Raw genomic sequence first — 20781 nt, 5'->3', positions numbered from 1 at the left:
TGCAAACAGTGAGTTGTAAGTAAAAATGAACTATACTACCACTGTGACAGAAGCTGATATGTGCTAATGAAGTTTTAAAAGTGAAACCTATAAAAATGTAATAAAGAGGGACAGAGAGACTTTCATTCAAGAAAAAACAAACAATTTGCTAATGATAAAAAAAATCCCAAAGCTGTTATTTTGAAAGCAGCATAAGAGCACATTTTGTAGATGACAAAGTTGATAAAGAAAGTGAAATAGGGTTAACTAAACTGAAAGTATAAAAGATGAAACTAGACCAGGAATATGGCCCACGACATGTCATATGCAAATGATCGTTCACAATCAAATCAATGAAACTTTATCAATGCACTTGGACACTGGATCTGCTCTACCAATTATACAATATCACAATGCAAATTTAAGTAGAGTTTCAGCGATGGTAAAGTAAATGCATCAGAAATATAATTAAATACTTATGCAGAAAAGAGATCATACCTAATAGAATGATATCTGTACCTGTCAAAAACATAATTGGTATGATGCTTTAGTTTTAGATGCTGTGAAAGCAAACACTGCAGTTATGTCTGGCTGAGAAAGCTGTTGCTTTTGAGTTAAAGGTCCAACAACACAATTCCTGTCATGGCGCACAGAGAGTAGTAAGCTATTAAAGGTATTAGATGATTGTTGTGACTCAGCAGAAGTCTCCTGTGAGTCTTTTCGGGATGCAAGATTAACAATGCAGCTGGGGCTCTTTAGTGGCGTCTTCTGGGGATAAAAGGACGGATGTTGCCACGCCCTGATTGCAGGAGTCATTCGTTCATTCAGTCGTTCCTTGATCATCGGTCGTGGTTTGTGAGAGACACTTGGAGAAGTGATTTGCTTTCTGTAACCCTGATTTGAAGAGACACTTGGAGAAGTGCTTTGCTTTCGTTTTGTACACCTGGTTTTGCCGTAAGAGATATTTGTTTTGCATTCTGTGTATCTTCAAGCCAGAGACTTTATTTATGTTTATTTTGGGCTCGCAGCCAGTTTGAGCCAAGGACTGATAAAGTTCTTTCCTTTTAAGTTTGTCTGCCTGTCGTCTGTTAACGAGCGGAGAAGGGGGGACAGAACAGATGATAATGCACCTTTGTTCAAAGATGTCATCTATTCTCAAGCACATCAAAGGGTTGTAAGAAAATGCCACATCTAAATTCCACAAAGCACAGCCAGTAAAATATACAGTGGTTCTCAACCTTTTACTTAACAAGGAGCCCCTATAAATAACTTTTGTGCTCACAGATCCCCAAGACTTACACAAGATTTAAATCATAAAATTTCTTCAAGTCTTTTTGTACCACCTGGTACAACATTGTGCCCCCCCCCAGGGGTCCACAGACCACAGGTTGAGAATCACTGCCGTATACCATTCACCAAATGTAGAAACTAAATTAGATCTTACAGAGTTATTTCATGAGCTACTTTTGTGGTTCCAGATCTCAAAAATAATGACTACTCTCAGCATATGTGGTTATTTTAAAGTTTAATAGTAATTTCAAATGGCTTGATAAAACTATACACTAAGCAACAACCCTTATCTAGAATAAACAACATTTGCCAACCTCATCTGGAAATGATATTTCTGCAAAATAGACGTAGCAGAAGCTTATTTAAAAATATAAATGGAAGAAAATTCAAAGGTGTTTCTCAGAAAAATTTGACATAAAATATTATGTTGTTTTTTTAAAAAAATCTGGTTTTAGAAAGCATTTGCACCAGGACTTTTGTAAAGAGCTACAGGGCTTTCAAACACAAACACTCCATCTATCATTATCATCAAAATAAATGAAGGGTACCAAACCTCAAGATGGTAATGTGGATGATATCGGCTACAACAAATTGTTTGTTTTTTTAAATCTGATGTTATAAACTGTGGAGGTGCAGGATGCATTGGCTTCCAGTTTATTTCCAGATACAATTCAAAGTTCTAGTTATCATCTTTAAAGTCCTAAATGAAATAGGGCCAGGCTATTTGTAGGACTTTCTTTCCCTGAGGTTATCTGTCCATTCCACCAGGTCAGATAAGGTAAGTGCATTGTTGGTAGATTTTTCAGATTGTTTGCTCTTCAGTTTAAATATTACAAATTGCTTCCCTTTGTGTCATTATGTAATACCAAAATTCTGTCTGATATTTGGACTCCTTTGCTATGAATGAAGCAGGTGTCCCAGGATAACATTGCATGATCCAATCTGGGACCAGAGATTTAGTCTTCCGAGCTTTCAAACTTATGCTGGAGCCCATCCTCAGGGAACTTATCTCTTGCTAGAATCCTTTAACACGTAAGGAAGATTAAGAGTAGTGATGAGAGGAAAATTCTCTTCTGAACAAGCATTGGTTGAATGTTTAACTCCACATTAAGTACTTATGCATAGTTATTCTCCCATAAAGAAGCATGAGGGAGAGGGACAGTAGGGGGGAGAGAGAATTTAAAAAATGCTAACTCACTTGCCATTGATCATAGTAATCCAAAAGGATGACCATATTTTTCAGAGTATAAAATGCACCTTTTCACCCTAAAAGAGGGTGAAAATTTGGGTGCGTCTTATACACTGAATGTAGCCCCACCCACCCATCAACCTAAACCCTTTGGCCTCTGCCTCCCAGCAATTTACCTCTTTGCAGCAAACAGGGGCTTCAATAAACTATAGCAATCCCTGCAGCCTGAAACAGCTGATGATCAGGAGAAATTAAAAGTGAAACTTACTGTTTGCTCCAGTGGCAAATTGCTGGGAAGCAGATTATTTTTTCTTGTGCTAATCAGGCTGTTTGCGGCAAGGAGGTAAGGCAACAACTATAAATGCCTATAGAATGTTCAAATTATTAGACTTATTTTTTAAAGACTGCTTTATTATTATTCTAGACAACTTAACAAAATGAAAAAAGCTTTTTAAAATAAATGCTTGATCTGAAGAGGCCAGTGCTATTGTTTTAAAAAGTGCTATTCTTTTAAATAGCAAAGAATAACTATACTTCCAGAAAGCAAATCAATTTTAACAGCATCTGTACAAGTATAGTCTGAAATATAACACTACAAACAGTATATATTGTCTATACTGTTTGTTGTAAGGAGGCAAATTGCTGGGAGGCAGAAGCAGATCTTTTTCCATTGTTTTCCTCCCCAAAATCTAGGTGTGTCTTATACTTTGGAGCATCTTATACTCTGAAAAATATGATAACCATTTGCTCAGGTAAGTTTTGTGCCTTGAGTTCAGCTTTTCTGAACTCATCATAGATTCATCAACCAACCAGACCTGGCATGTATAATCGAAACTTGGCTGGGCCAAGAGGGAGGAGTCCCCCTCTCAGAAATGTGTCCAGATGGGTTTCAGGTGCTCCACCAGGTGATACCAGAGAAGGGATGGAGGAGTAGCAGTTATTGTCCGAAGGTCGTTAGTTCCTCGCAGGATCCCTGCCCCAGAGATTGTGGGGTGTGAGTCTCTCCTCTTGAAGTTGGACCTAGGGGTTCAATTGGGCTTGCTGTTGATGTACCTGCCTCCCAGCTGCATCACAACAGCCCTGCCTGTGCTGCTAGAGGCCAGTAGCCGGGTTGGCGGTGGAGTTCCCCAGACTAATAGTACTGGGAGACTTTAATCTGCAGTCTCTTGGTGAACACTCAGATGGGGCACAGGAGTTCATGGCTTCCATGACAACCATGGACTTGACCCAGGTAGCTCAGGGTCCAACTCATAGAGCGGGACACACGCTTGACCTTGTATTTCTCTCGGGGCAGTGGAGACGTGATCTCGAGTTAAGGGGAATAGAGACCTTGCCCTAGTCATGGTCAGATCACTCCTTGCTGAGGCTTGACTTCAGGACACTACTCCCCCATTGCAGGGAGGTGGAGCTGATTAAGTGGTTCCGCCCCAGGCGCCTGATGGACCCGGAGGGATTTCAGAGGGAGCTTGGAGAGATACCTGACTTCCTTGTTCGCAATCCGGCCGAGTCTTTGGTCAGTGCCTGGAATATTGCGGCGGCTGGAGCATTGGATCGGATTGCGCCTTTGAGGCCTCTCCACGGCAGTGGATCCAGGAGGGCACCTTGGTTTATCGAGGAACTCCGGGAGATGAAGCGCCAAAAGAGACGCCTAGAGCGACGTTGGAGGGCTACTAACTCTGAATCTGATCGATCACTATTAAGAGCCTTTATTAGGACTTATATAGTGGCGATACGGGCGGCAAAATGTATGCATTTTTCTGCTCTTATTGCATCCGTGGAATCTCGCCCAGTCGCCCTGTTTAGGGTGACCTGCTTCCTCCTGAAAGGTGAGGAGGCGGGGGAACCCCTGCAGAGAAGAACTGAGGAGTTCGTTCAGTTTCTGTCGGATAAAATCACTCAGATTTGGACAGACCTGGACTCCACTTGGGCAGTACCAGCCGAGATGCCGAGGGCTAGTCTTAATCGGATTTTCTGGGATGAGTTTGAATTTGTCACCCCTGAGGAAGTGGACAAGGCCATGGGAGCGATGAGTTCCTCCCCATGTTTACTGGACCCGTGCTCCTCCTGGCTGGTTTCGACCAGCAGAGAGGTGACACAAGGCTGGCTCCAGACGATTACTAATGCATCTTTGCAGGAGGGGTCTTTCCCACAACCATTAAAGGAAGCAATGGTAAGACCCCTCCTCAAGAAGCCTTCCCTGGACCCAGCTATTTTGAAAAACTATCATCCTGTCTCCAACCTTCCTTTTTTAGGGAAGGTTGTTGAGAAGGTGGTGGCACTTCAACTCCGATGGACCTTGAATGAAACAGATTATCTAGACTCCTTTCAGTCCGGTTTCAGGCCTGGGTACGGCACCGAAACCGCTTTGGTCGCCCTGACCAATGATCTCTGGCGGGCCAGGGATAGATGATATTCCTCTATCCTGGTGCTTCTTGACCTCTCAGTGGCCTTCAATACCATCAACCATGGTATCCTTCTGCGATGCCTAGGGGAGGTGGGAGTGAGAGGCACCGTTTTACGGTGGTTTTCCTCTTACCTCTCTGACAGGTCACAGTTGGTGTTGGTCGGGGGGCAAAGGTCGACCCCTAGGCCCCTCAAATGTGGTGTGCCACAGAGTTCGGTCTTGTCCCCCTTCCTATTTAACATCTACATGAAGCCGCTGGGTGAGATCATGTGACAGCACGGGGTAAAGTACCACCAGTATGCGGACGATACTCAATTGTATCTTTCTGCCCCGTGCCAGTTCAGTGTAGTGGCGGATGTGATGTGCCGATGCCTGGAGGCTGTTAGGATCTGGATGGGGGTGAACAAACTTGTGCTCAATCCTGATAAGACTGAGTGGCTTTGGATGCTGCCCCCGAAGGACTGCTTGGACAGTCCATCCTTAACCCTGGGGGGTGAAAATTTACGGCCCTCAGAGAGGGCTCGCAATTTGGGAGTTCTCCTGGATTCGCAGCTGAAACTGGAACATCATCTATCGGCTGTGACCAGGGGGGCCTTTGCCCAAGTTCGTCTGGTGCACCAATTGCGGCCTTATTTGGATTGGGAGGCACTTCAAACGGTCACTCACACCCTTGTCACCTCGAGGCTGGATTATTGCAACGCGCTCTACATGGGGCTACCCTTGAAAAGCATTCGGAGACTGCAGTTAGTTCAGAATGTGGCCACGCAAGCGATATTGGGTGCACCGAGGTACACCCACGTACACCTGCACTGGCTACCAATTGGTCTCCGGACACAATTCAAGGTGTTGGTTATCACCTTTAAAGCCCTACATGACTTAGGGCCAGAGTACCTTCAAGACCACCTGCTGCCACATACCTCCCAGCGGCCAGTAAGATCCCACAGATTGGGCCTCCTTCAGTTGCCATAAGCCAGACAGTGTCGGCTGGCGGGCCCTCGGAGGAGAGCCTTCTCTGTGGCTGCTCCAACTCTCTGGAACCAGCTACCCCCAGAGATCCGGAGCATACCCACTCTCATGTCCTTCAGGAAAGCTGTAAAAACTTGGCTGTTCCGGCAGGCCTGGGACTGTTGATCTCATTGTTGAGGTCCAGCCCCGATTAGAATGAATGTATGAGGTGTTGCTGTTTTTAAACTGTTTCTTTCGTTATGTGTTTCGTTATGTGTTTTTTTCTCTTATTTTTGTAAGCTGCCCAGAGTCCTTTGGGATTGGGCGGCATATAAATGTGTCTAATAAATAAATAAATAAGTTAGTGGCTTAAATTATGTAATGTAGGTTGCTCCTGGCTATAATCGTTGTTCTAGGATTAGGTGGTTAATCTTTTAAGTGAAGGCACTGAACTCCCCTTCTGAGAGATGAACTAGAGAACCCCAATAAATCATTCATGGTTTTATGCCTCTCATACTGCACTTAAATCTATGATAACTGTTTCTAAAAGCAAAAAAAAAAAAAAAACCCAAACCTGGCCACATCTTCTACTGTGATCAGTTAAGCCATGAAGTAAGAGATCAGAGTTCAGAAGGAGAAGTCATTTTTTTTTCTTAATGAGCAGAATGGGGGATGAAATATTTCCCTTTAATTCAAAGGCTCTGTTTATATTACCTGTTTCAATTCATTTCTGAGGGACGCCATTTTTTTACCACAAAGTTCTGGTTCCTGAATGTGTTTGAGTTATCAGATGCTTAGCTGATGACAAACTGAGTTCATGGTAGTTTTATTGATAGAAATAAACCCATCAAGCAGTGTTTTAGGGCCCTATGAGTTTATGGGCCATCCAATTAGAGTGAGTGAACTAATAAAACAATAAGGGAGGCACAAATAAATAATAGAAGGTGCTTCAGGAAAGTATAATTAAAGTTTCACATATTATTTCTTGGTTTGGAAACCAATTCTTTCGTGGCTTATTGATCCAACATTTTGCAATGAATTTCATGAGTACCAAAATAAGTTACTAAATGCATTTTTTTTGCACAAAAATGTATATGAATGTTGGTGCAAAATCACCCCTCAAACTAATTTTACTTGCTTTTTTATTTGTTAAGCTATCATAAAATAAAAATATAACTACAGGTAGTCCTCAACTTTCAACCATTCATTTGGTAACCAAAAGTACAACAATGCCACTGAAAATGTGACTATCCCTGCACTTACAACTGATACAGCATCCCTATGGTCATGTGATCTAAATTGGCATCAGATGTGTATTTACAATGCTTGCAATATCCCAGAGTCATATGATCACCATTTACAACCTTCCCAGCCAGCTTCCTCTTTTTCCATTTTAAGTTCCTGGTATACTATTTAAATAAGCGTTGCTCTGAATGTTATAGATAATACAATTAGGAAAGATTCCTGTTGAGGCACTCTTGAAAACTAGGTACCATGTTTCCCCGAAAATAAGACAGGGTCTCATTTTCTTTTGACCCCTGAAATAAGCACTTGGCCTTATTTTTGGGAAGGTCTTATTATTTTTGAGGTGCAGGAGGTGGCAAGTATGGTCACCTCATGGCTGCTGCTGTGTTGCAATATTTTCGAGGAGGGCTTATTTTGGGGAGAGGGCTTATTTTAGCACATACACTCAAAAGCCCAATTGGGCTTATTATCCGGGAGGTCTTATTTTCAGGGAAACAGGGTAAATGGTTGAGATAAAGAGTCAACTCAGCGGTCTCTACTCTCTAACCTTGGCAACTGTGAGACATAAACTTCAGCTCCCATAATTCCTCAGCCAACCACGCTGGCTGCAGGAAATCTGGGGGTTGAAGTCCACAAGTCTTAAAATTGCCAAGGTTGGAGATCCCTGAACTAGATAACAAATGAATTGGTGGAGGAAAGTTCCAGACCTTTAACATTTTGAGCAGGATGTACTGAAATGCCTTTATGTGGAAAATACAATGGGATGAAGGGGAAAGTATTTGAAATACTTTTGAAATACTGATTGGTATTAGCACTAGACATCTAATATGCCAAAGGTACGTTTTATTGTTTCTTAAAACTACTTAAATTACAGCTAAAAAGTTTGGGACAAGAAATCCAAATACATTTGTAGCTTTAGAGTTTTATTGCCATTTGGATAAAGCCTGTATTCAAACAACGTGTGGCAACTCAGGACAGACCCTGTAGCAGAGGGATTCCTGTAAGCTCAAGAGACTGTGATTCCCTACAATGTCAGTCATTTAAGTTTTAATTATTTCCTTTTTGCTACACATATCATTGCACAAGGCTACAGAATGATACTTATCATTTGAAGAGATTGCCCTTGCCAGTGTTAAACCAACCACTTTTGATTTGTTTGGCACAGGGAAAGCCTGTCTGGTGGCTCTTGCTGAACTAAAACTACCCTCAACAGACTCAACCACAATGGCAAATGGTCAGGAGTTATAGAAATTATTATCTGAAACACTTAGAACCACGCAACCTGTTTACCAGAAATCATATTTGTTTATTACGTGATTCTAAATAGTTGTGGAGCCAATGTAAGACAATTTTCAACTGCAAGTACTTAGGTGCAGGGAAGCTATTTTTCTCCTTTTCTGGGAACGATCATTCTGTAACTCATTGTATCTCAGGAAAGCAAATATGCTGATGAGTTATACTACTAAGGTAAAAGTAAAGGTTCCACGCACATGCGTGCTAGTCATTTCTGGCTCTAGGGGCAGTGCTCATCTCAGTTTCTAAGCCGAAGAGCCAGCGCTGTCTGAAGACATCTCAGTGGTCATGTGGCCTAAACTCCAATAGTGCACAGAGCATTACCTTCCCATCAAAGGTGGTTCCTATTTTTTTCTACTTGCATTTTTTTACATGCTTTTGAACTGCTAGGTTGGTAGAAGCTGGGACAAGTATCGGAAGCTTACTCCATTACGCCACACTAGGGATTCGAACTGCTGAACTACCAACCTTTCTGATCAACAGGCTCAGCGTCTTAGCCATTGAGCCACCGCGTCCCTCGGCGTTATACTAGTAGTTCATGCCAAAGGAATAAAAATAAAAAGTATATTACATTGCCAACAATTATATATTATATTTGAAGGTACCATGATTTAAAAGTTTGCAAATGCAAATGCAGACCTGATGTTTATACCAATGCTTGTGCAAATGTACATATACATACGCATACATAATATGAAATAGAAAATAATATATGCATGGCAAAAAAATATACATAAGGCAAAATTCGCTAGAAATGATTTCAAGAAGGGCTGCTATGGTTTATTTTGTAACTAAGGTATCTTCCTAGCCGATGAACCTCTGTGAAAGATTAATGTAGTTTGAACTTTTATAGAGGAATATCATTTGTGCACTGTCACATTTAGCACAAATGGTGTTTCAGTCACAGTTCAGTAATATTCTAGCATATTATTTTCAAGGCATTTGAGAGTTTAGAGAATTATTGAAGGGCATGCTGTACTCATTTGGTAATAAGGCAGCGTGCAGTTGCAGTCTCCATACAATTCCAACAAATGGAATCTCTGTTAATTTTGTTGCACGTAGACGATGACTATGATAATTATCCAAGTGATATAAACCCAACTCAAGAATATTGAAAGTGTGCAGATCTTTACAGAGGGTTTTTAAAAAGAAGGGAGCCACACATAGGCATCAGAAACAGAATATCTCAAAATCAAAGGCTCGAGATCTTCCATAGTCAAAGTTAACTCAAAGTCAAAATAGGTCTATGAGAGACAAAATCTCCTTTACAGTGTACTGAATGATGATTTTTTATCTGGCAGAAGAGACTAGACTTAGAATCCATCAGTGTATCTGAGGCAGAAGCTACAACACATCAGCAAAGAACCTGCAGACCTCCAGATGTTATTGATTTATACATCCCAGTAACTCCAGCCATCATAGGCCCTGATGGGGAATGCCAGGAACTGTATTTCAACAACATCTGGAAGATCAAAGGTTCCCTCATCCTTGATAAAATGCACAAGATAATTTTTATGCAGCATTCTTAGCTTTGAAGACTTGTGTCTAGAGTCTGGAGCCAGGCTAACTTCAACATTCAGAATACAAAAGCTTGCATTTAGACATTCACTTCCTTTGCCTAAGTGAAAAAGACAGTCAATTTTGTATTTGAAAATTATTTTTAAAGGACATATTTAGTATATGAGTCGACACATGTTCGTTTGTATTTTTTATATAATAGTGTGCGCGCGCATACAGGCACTCAACATTCTATGCTACCCTGAGCTTTTCTTCATTGTCATATCTATACATTATAGATAGGAACTATACAAATGTGATAATGAAGGGAAAGAAAATACTATACCCTTCCTTGTCTCAGAGGACAGGATAAATTCCCACTGTGCCAACCTATTATCTAAATATGGCAGGTACTTATAAAATTCTTGAGCCAACTATAATTCTTAATCTACTTGCATTTTACCTTTGTCCTTCTGTCCCTTTTGCTTATTAATGTCAATGAAGGCCTTAAGCTAAGCTAATGAAACATAGAATATACTATGCAGAATATATTAGCCCTTGAGCTTTTGCCTTTTTACTTGTAGATATTCATCAAATCTCTCCTTCAAACTGCATTGCTGTGTGGCCACTGACAAGGGCCCTGCAGTAAAATTAGAGCAGTCAATCTTTCACATAGGAAAGCAGGAGAAGACATTTACCCAGCCAGGAACATCTTCTTCATTCCTCGTTTCTATTTTAATTTCTAGCAAAGCCAAAGTCTTTTGATCATCCAGTTCTACAGTTCTATGCAGTCAGAATCAAATCAGTACTTCAGCCAGTACAGAACTAATAACACCAGATGCACTTCTGTGTTTCAAAAATCTTTCTTTGATGCCAGAAATGTTTCAGCTCACTCCTGGGGAAGAAGAAAGCTTTCTGACAGTTTAAAAAATTCAAACATTATCTGCCCTGATGACACTCCAGATTCTTAATTAAAACAATTAATCTCTAGATGCAACTTTTTTTATTTGTAACAGTCATGAATTGCTTTTTTGTCACAAAAATATATGAATATACCACAAATCATCTAATATAACATGCCTTAACCAAACTAAGTGTTTTTTTACTAATAAAGTTAGCTTACCTAGCTTGTTTATTGAAAAAACACACAATACAACAACAGGTATATGTAGAAAGTTCTATCTCGGGGGCATCAAACTCAAGGCCTGGGGGCCAGATCCAGCCTGCAGGGTAGTGAGATCTGGCCCACAGGGCTGCCCTGGAAACAGCAAAGGACTGGCCCATGATGCTTCTGCCAGCGAAAATGGGCTCCCAAGCTCTGTTTTCACTGGCAGAGGGTTGCAGGAGGCTGTGGCAGCCGAAAATGGAGCTCAAGAGCCTGTTTCCATGGGCAGAGGACTCGGACCACCATAGGCATCCCTGGCAGAAGTGACATTGAGCTGGCCATGCCCATCATGGCCCCCCAAAGTCAAACACAACCCTGATGCAGCCCTCAATGAAATCGAGTTTGACACTCCTGTTCTATCTGGAGGTCAAATACTATTTCTATTTTAAGATTAAGCTCTACTAAATGCTAAATGCATTAGGGCTGATATCAGTTTCTTAAAGTTTATTTAAGGAAGGATACCAAGAAGAACATAGCTTTCATTGCAACATTATTTATTTTATAAATTGCAACAGTTCTTGAAAAAATCCTAGTTTTGTTCTGAGTTCTTGCTTCAGTCCTTGTGCTAAGACACAAACCCATTCTTATTCAGTGTTGTCAGCTATTAAGATACACCCGACAAGAAAAAGCCGCCACAAGAACTATTGAAGCTCTGCTATATTTTTCTAGAGTACAAAGACCTCTTATGCTGAAGAGAATCAAGTTGGGATAATCTTGTGTTTCTTTCTCACCTCTCTTTTCTTTCTCAGAGATGACCTAGTGTTTACAAAATTGCATTTTCATTCCTCCTTATCTCTACTATGCAACTGCTTCAGATCAGCTGTTACCAACTGGCTCAAACTGTATCTACCTCCTCACCAGTGGTGGTATTCAGCAGGTTCTGACCAGTTCTGGAGAACCAGTAGCAGAAAATTTTAGTAGTTCGGAGAACCTGTAAATACTACCTCTAACTGGCCCTGTCCCCATCTATTATCTGGCTCCTGAGTCCCTGCTGATCGGGAGAAAATGGGGATTTTGCAGTAACCCTCCCTTGGAAGGGGGAGGGAATGGAGATTTTGCAGTATCCTTCCCCTGCCACACCGACCAAGCCATGCCCACTAAGCCACGCTCACAGAACCGATAGTTAAAATTTTGAATCCCACCACTGCTCTTCACAGAAAAGTTATCCTGATGGAAAAGGAACAAAGGGACTTACTTTGAAAAATAATGCCCTCTCAATCTCAATGACCAGCCCACTTCCATCCAGTAGGCCAGTACATGAAAATGAAAGCATTAAGAATTGTCTGGTTTTTATCTCCTTCTGCATCCCCTATTCTTTCTATATCATGTATTTGAATCTCATGCGGCTTTTGGTGGTGACTTTTTATTATTCTGAGAGCACTTCAGGCTTCACTTATGGGTTCAACTGCTATAAATAATAGCAGTAGCAGTAGCAATAGCACTTAGACTTATACACCACTCCACAGTGCTTTACAGCCCTCTCTAAACAGTTTACAGAGTCAGCATATTGCATCCAACAATTTGGGTCCTCATTTTACCCACCCTGGATGGATGGAAGGCTGAGTCAACCTTGAGCCCGCTGAGATTTGAACAGCTAAATGGCAAGCAGCCGACAGGCAACAGAAATAGCCTGCAGTACTGCACTCTAACGAGTGTGCCACCATGGCTCCTATATAACTCATTCTAAAAAGAAACAAAAATTCCAGAAACTCCAACACGAAAGAAAAAAATTAAACATTATTTTTGATGCCTTTTCCTTTCTTCCTTTTATACTCAGTTTTGTTTCAAACTTCAGCTTTGTGTCAGACCTCTTCTCTTTTTAAATAGCCTGTTCCAGAGCTCTGGGTCAAAGATAATTCTCTCTGTGTCTCTTTTTTTGCACTAGTAGAACTTCAACATCCTAGTTCAATTGAGAGGGGTTGACTTCTTTATCTTTTTTAAAAAAAAACTAATATGTTAAGTTTGGCTGGTGTGTAGATCATTTTATTTTATCTTTTCTAAGTAAATGAAACATGCAATTTTAAACATTTTTGCAGGCTTCATCCAAGACCCAGATGGAAAACTGTGAAAGCTAGATTTTGAGGGCACCGAGGCTGACAGCTTCTCAAGCAGGAAGCTTCATCCAACTTGTGTGAAGCTCGTATTTGTACAGAGGTCTCTATTAAGAATCCCAAACTACTTTAATCCATCCAGGAGATCTGTTTCAACCTCTAAAAATAAAGAACATGACAGCTATTTAACAAGGGACGGGGCAGAGTGTCATTGTCTCTTAGAAACTGCAAGAGAAGCTTTAAAGCATAAACGAGGGCGGTCACTCAAGCAAGAGCTTCAGCCAAGATGAAATCACAAATTGTACCTCATCTTATGGAAAGCATAGTAGTAGCCATTTGACTGTGATAAGAAGCGCCACAAGAGTCTGCTCAGCTTTCCCAATCATTGATGAGAAGACCCCCCAAAAAAGGAAGAGAACTCCAGGGAAGGAGCCAAGATGAAGACAATATAAAGATACAAGTTTCAGAAGAATTCCAGTTCTGATCCAGGTAGCCAATAAGCCAGGGGAAAACTGGGGGTGCTCATTTAATGCCATCATTTTTGACACTTTTGAAAGCATCCGCTCAGAATTCGGTAGAGTTATTTAGGCCAGAGTTCCCCAACCTTTCCAGCTTTGTCGGGAAGGGGGAGAAGAGGGGATGGTTTTGTGTGAGTGGCAGGCACGCACGCTGTTCTGACTTAGGTTTCCGCAAAAAACATGCAGCAGATTCCTGACAAAACCCCTTTTATTAAACAAATTTAAATTCCTCTCATTCATATTCAGCAAAGGCCTGGTAATCAGTGTTTCAAAGGTGAATTTATGACCACAGACCTTATCTAGCTTGGAAAGCTGCCCTGTAAGTATTTTCCAAATGCAATGCTGTGCAGGGAAAGACTTGGCACAGAGTCTCTGAGATTCACAGACAGATCTTCATACTCCTGAAATGAATGAACAAATAAACAAATTGTTTCCTGCAAAAGCCCACTCCCCTTTTGCTCCTCTCTTGTTTCCTATGGGAGGGGCCATTCACCATCCACCTATGGCCTTACTTCCAAGTCGATCCTGATTTCTTAGCTGTTCTTTTCTTCTTGCAACTCTGTGCAGGTGCACACTGGGAACAGGCTCCAGCTGTTCATCTGCCTCACTGCTGTCTAGCTCCAAAGATACCTGAGAACTTCCAGACGGCTTTGGCCCCATCTCTGCCTCCAACACAGAGCCCTCGTCTGAGTCTTCCCCAGCCTCCAGGACTGGCCCATGTTCCTCCCCAATCTCCTCACTGTCCGACTCTGCTGCCAGTCTGCTGGCTGCTGGCGGGTCACAACACATGCATGCTGTTTGAACAAATGGAGCTCACACACACACACACATACACACACACACTCACATGATGCTTGCACAAGTGGCAATGTGTGCACACACACCTTGCCTGCCACTGCCACAGCCCGGTACCAAACTGCACAAGGCTTCGTAGTGGGCCATGGCCCAGGAATTGGGGACCACTGATTTAGGCCATCAGTTCCAATCCTCTGCTAAGCAAAAATCCACATAAAGCAACGCAAGCAGATACATCCCATAACAATATAGAAGGCCATCCTTAAAATTCTTTTTTTTCACCCTGAAAAATAATGACAAGACTACATCTCTTTGTCTATCCACCTTTCTCTATCCCCCATATGCAAGACATTAAGTCATCACCATCATATAAAATGCAGTGTTGTGCCTAGCCTCACTGATTCACAGTCGGCTATACATAAGCGTCTTCTGTTATACATCTGCTGTGGTGCACATTTCTGCACTTTTATGAGTTGACTCAGTATTTGTACTGCTGCCTCATAATTGCACTGAAAACATCCCTAGCTGTACCACTCCGTAAATGGTAGCAAAATATTTGATAGCAAAATCAGCAACACCCACCACTTTCCTCTGTGCCTTCTGGCAATACGGAATTTTACTGTCTCCATAGCACTTTTGTGGGTAGCACTGGCATCTTTTTTTAAAAAGAATCTTAAGCACTGAATAACCACTCTATGGGTTAGTAGTGATTAGACTTAGTTACAGCTTTCACGAGCACCTTTTAAAAAAATCAAGTTTTATAAGAAGCCCACCTTGAGGGAATCTAGTATATTCAGTAGATAGAACCTATCAAGAGATAGGAAAAGAAACACTCACCCAAAAGGGAAAATATATTATGAGGTCGAAACAGCACCATTTTAGAAGATGAACTTTTGAGTTTTACAAAATAAGGACTAGATGTACCCAGTAAAACATGGTAAAAACAAATAAACTTTTTTGTGACATGTAAACAAGTCAGACAGAAAAAGAGTATGAAATGTTGATATTGTGTATTAACCGGTCTTCCCCAAATTAAGGTGCCCTCAAGACATGTAGCTAATTCACAGAAATTTCAATGCCTGGAATGCACTATCTGACTCTGTGGTTTCTTCCCCAAACCACCAAAACTTTAACCTTAGACTGTCTACTGTCAACCTCACCCCATTCCTAAGAGGTCTGTAAGGGCTGTGCATAAGCATACCAGCGTACCTACCATCCCTGTCCTAATCTTCTTTTATTTGTATCCATTTCATGTATTCAAAATCATGTTTATACTTATATCTGTTATCTAATTCATACTTGACAAAATAAATAAAATAAAAATAAATAAAATAAAAATTTTCAGAAATCACCATATGGGTTTGGGAATTCTGAGTTCACTTAACTATCTGGACCATCCCCAGCTTAGGGAAAGCTGACATTACTTCACTGACTTTCTTCCAGAATGACTCCAGCTTCCTTCCACATGATTAATGCCTTTTTATTAATAATCAGATTAGTTTTTACACCCCTTTTGCTGCAGGCTATATTGGTTAGTAATTCTGGGAACTGAAGATTAAATAAATCTGGAATCCAATTAGCAAAGATCTATTGGATCCTCTCTATCTTATACATTTCCACATGCAAACCAAGCACTTGAGGATGGCTGGAAAGAGAGTAAATGCTGGGATTGTGGTGTCACTTACTGCCTAAAAAGCATGAGTGTTTTCCCATGCAGGAGTCCTTACGTTATTCCCATGCTTTTTCTATTGCTGAAAAAACTGGACAGTTAATCTGAAAATGGAAACAATACCTATTGCAAATGATTCATTCTACTGTAACTCCAAATTGAAAGAGTAAAGGCATATTACAAAAAAAGATAAAAATCTTTGAAGATTTTTCAGAGAGAAACAAGTTCACAGTCAATCTAATCTTAGCATATTACATAACACTTTCAACATTAGTCAGAGTATGTCCTTCCATATTAAAGTATATATTAACTTGATTTTAAAAGAGTTCTCTTGTAGCCCTCTTTTTGCACTTTCATTGATGAAAGGACTATTTTTTGAAAATCAAAATCTTACCTAGTTCTCCCTACTTGCAACTAACCTGTTGTTGCAATAGAGGAATAACAGATGCAGTGTTAATGTTGTTGAACCAGATCTCTACACTATGTGATGTTGCTAATCTCTTACACAAAGATCAATCTTATTAGCAAATAGCCACTTAATTCTTAAAATCCTTTGTAAGCATGATTACTGGAGCTAAGTGTCATGCATTTTTGGAGTGTTGACAATTGCTTATATGTGTCCTCCCTCCCCCCCCCCCTGAATTTATTTTATGCTTCAGCTTTGATGCTTGCCCAATTACTATAAATACTCTTCTTCATTGATAGACGTGAATGGATCCCTCTATATCAGGATATAACACTGAGATAAATGTTGGAAGCAAATAGGAAGATAACAGATTCTTTGTGTTTTATGAAGTTCTCAATAGCTTCTTGACATGACTGGATGTGATTTTGATACGGTAAAGAAGTGAAGAAAACCAGAAAAGTTACGGGAATTCCTGAGAAGTATATTGACTTTCCTCAAATTTGTGTTTCCAGATGTGTTGTGCCTACAAGTCCCAGAATTTCCTACTCTGGTCATCCTATCTGAAAATCTTGGAGATTTTGTCTGAGATGGAATATTGTTCCATATGAAATAGGAGTTGGATTTGAAAAAAAAGAACCATCATTCACTGTGTCTATGATAATAAAGGTACTGTATAGGAAAAGTATCCATGTAATAATTTCCTGTGGCATCCTTCAAAATGGATAGTCAACACACCCCAATATAAACAGAGCTATGCGTACACCATAAAAACCAAATCTGCATAACCAAATCTTCTTAAAGAATGTAGAATGGCTAGTATTTATGAAATCTAAACATGCAACCTTCATCTTCAGATGTAACAGGCTTTTGATATGTCCTGTGGTCCTGATCTGTCTAACAAGGAGAGACAAGAAGCAGTCAGTTAGGCCAGTTCAGCATGGTAGCTGCTCACATTCTGAGTTAGTTTAACACTATCAAGCCTAGCTGAAAAGCATTTATTCTGATCCAGTATTTCATAGCCAGAAGGAAAGCCAAAACATTTTCAAAAGTCATAAAAATGGTCTCACCACATTTGATGCAAGACATTTGGCCAAAAGTAACTATTTGTGGAAATAAAGCATTATGCTGGTAGGTCTCAAGTTTCACAAATCATAAAATTAAGAACAATGATGCATAAAAATAAAACATAACAAAATCTGGTCTTATTACCTCTTGAGGATGAATCAGTTTCAAAAAGTATTTTGAAGTGAGATGGAAAGAAAGCTATTTAAAAAAAATAAGGCAGATGGAACTGGATCTCACTCATTTTACTGTTTTACTGATTTATAAAAGACTATGGAAGGCAATTGAAGGATGGTTCCTATCAAGTTTCTATGCTTTCCCATTTATTATTTCATTTCTTTGGAGTCTTGGTAAAACTTGAAATTTAAAAAGAACAGCAAAAAAGTAAAGATAATCAAATCAGCGTCTACAAAGAATACCTTGGTTTTCATAGAAAAAAATTCTCGAATCCAAACCTCTTCCTGAACATTGGGACAATAGCTGATAGTCTGGGTCGCTAATACCGAACCAGGTGAGTTAGAAATTAACTTGAAGTGAGACTGTTGCCCATTTATCAAAATAAAATTTGTAAAAATTGAGACAATTTAAAAGTTTGATGAAAAAGTATTTTTCAGTATTATATCAGGTACAATAAAGAAATTCCTCTGACTTCTTTAGGCAAAGAATTGAACTGCTTTAATTGGAAAGTCCTGTCCTGAATGTCCACCATCACTAAGATCCTGCAGGGAGGGGATTGGAGCAATGTAAAGAAAGTTAGAATGTTGGAATGTCAACTTGCTTTTGTCTAACTCATCATAGAGCAGTAGTAACTCTCTTACTTTATCTTTACAAGACCAAAAACATGGTTTTCTTATCATACACTAGGTCCCTCAGTGACCAAACTGAATTATATACAATTAGATTCTGACAGCATCTATCCAGTTACTGCTTGTAGCAACTCCCACTGCAAGAATGTGGAGCTATGCAATAGCAGAGCTTGATTTTGTAACAGCCTGTTCATTTTATGAGGGACACAGTGGCTCAGTGGCTAAGACGCCGAGCTTGTCGATGAGAAAGGTCGGCAGTTCAGCAGTTCGAATCCCTAGCACCGCGTACTGGACTGACTTCCCGTTACTTGTCCCAGCTTCTGCCAAACTAGTAGTTCGAAACCATGTAAAAATGCAAATAGAAAAATAGGGACCATTTTGGAGGGAAGGTAAGAGTGTTCCATGCACCTTTGGAGTTTAGTCATGCTGGCCATATGTCTATGGAGACGTCTTCAGACAGCACTGGCTCTTTGGCTTTCAAACGGAGATGAGCACCACCCCCTAGAGTTGGGAACGACTAGCACATATGTGAGGGGAACCTATTCATTTTACACTCTACATTGGTTCTTTATGGTATATGCCCTTTCCCGCCTGTTTTCCTATCCCCTTTACTCCACTATAAATCCAAATAAAGGATATTCTGATATTTTATTTTCCTCAAAAATGTGTCAACTATGTGGGTTTGGATGTATTAAATTTTGAAATGAATTATATTTTATCATTGTTAAAGTTCGTTAAAAACTGACAAATCTTTCTGATCATTTTTCCCCTCAGTCAAGTTTATTAACGTCAAATAAATATTGCAGAATGTTACTGCTAAACTAAACTCTAATCCACAAAAACATCTATTAATAAAGGTGTTTAAAACCTCACAAGATGCTGTTTTTTGCTGCAACTAATTCAATCACACATAAACACTAAAAAAAAGTTATTAAAATAACAATCTACTATTTTACGTTATATTGTAAATAGTCTACATTAGAGATTAAATGAATCAAAGTAATCTACATATTGCAAAAGACCAAGGTAAATGAACAATTCTCACCTAAGTATGAGAGAGCATTTGCAATCAACATCTTTAATATTCAATTTCCACAATACTATCACTGTTCTGCCATCTGGTGTTGATTTGAGAGAACAGCATCACATTTTAAAATACATGTTTAAACAGAAAGCAAATACTTCAAAGATTTTTTTTTAAAGCTTTGGAATCCATCCACTTTGTACATAATAAAATAAATATGAAGAGTACCTAAGTTATAACAGGTAGTTCAAGTAACAATTATTTTAGCCCATATATACTGCACACGTGCATTTTACTTTGCAAATGATGTGGCTTTGAAATTAACACTAGGGCAAAATGTACATGTCAACATGATTTCACACACCAATCGCTAACTGCTACTAGCTAACAACTAATTGTAGTATTGCCTTCAAATAATACTGAAGGAAAAGTATCCAATGTAATGACAATCACACAGGAAGGAAGTAAAAATACATTAATTCATTAAGTCATCCTAGAAATGCATTGAAACCAAACATAGCCATGTTGTATTACTTTATGCATTTTTTCTATATTTGGGTTTGAATTATGACTTTTGGATTTTATTGCTGTTCATCTGATACTAGCAACCCACATCTGGCTTTTTAACTATACCGTAGGCCAAAATGTAGGAGAATTCCCATCAGATTGTTTGTTTCCCACAAACTTCAGGAAAGGGAAAATAGAAATTCTAGTTAAGACCATGAATTGAGCAAGAGAATGTATTCTCATGTCCATTGGAAAGATCACACTGGAGATCCAACCACTAAAACAAAAGGAAATAATCTGAAAAATGAATCTCTGCTCAATTGCAGTGGGAACACTCTCTACTAATTAATCATAATGTCAATCAATCAATCATAACAATCTAAAAATCTTCCTGCACGATATGAAGATATGACCAATCTGAGAGCAGAAACAGACATTTAGGGGGGATTTATAACATGTTTTGGAGAATTTCTATAAAGTAATTTTCATTCTTAAATATCCAGGAGACATTATTTCCACAGAACAATGAAAGGTCACAAAAATTAAATGTTCCTTTTACTAAAAATAGAAACCAAAAGAAAATAAAAATTAATGTAAGTTTCAGAATTTTCTTAACACGTTTTGCCATGATGGTGATATTCTTACAAGTGGCGGTTCCCTCTAAATTGAAAATCCGGTATTGAAAAAAACAGCAAGAATAAAATTATCCTGTAGGTAGTTACAATATTGTACTATGAGCTTAGTAGCATTTTCATTTGAACAGAAATGCATATAATTGTATGGTTTGCATGACTATTTGGCCTGTGTTGTGTCCTGATGAAAAAAACACTTCTTACAAAGAACCATATTTTGCTTCAGTAGTTCAGCTCACCTGGGAAATTAATATAACGGCTCCATAATATAGACAGCAACATGCTTCAGTTGGCTCAGCAATAT

Source organism: Thamnophis sirtalis, unplaced genomic scaffold (genome assembly GCF_051295495.1).
Source record: "Thamnophis sirtalis isolate CommonGarterSnake01/CBP01778 unplaced genomic scaffold, rThaSir2_p1.2 scaffold_2, whole genome shotgun sequence".
In the NCBI taxonomy this organism is placed as follows: Eukaryota; Metazoa; Chordata; class Lepidosauria; order Squamata; family Natricidae; genus Thamnophis; species Thamnophis sirtalis.
Note: the sequence above shows the minus strand (reverse complement) of the source record.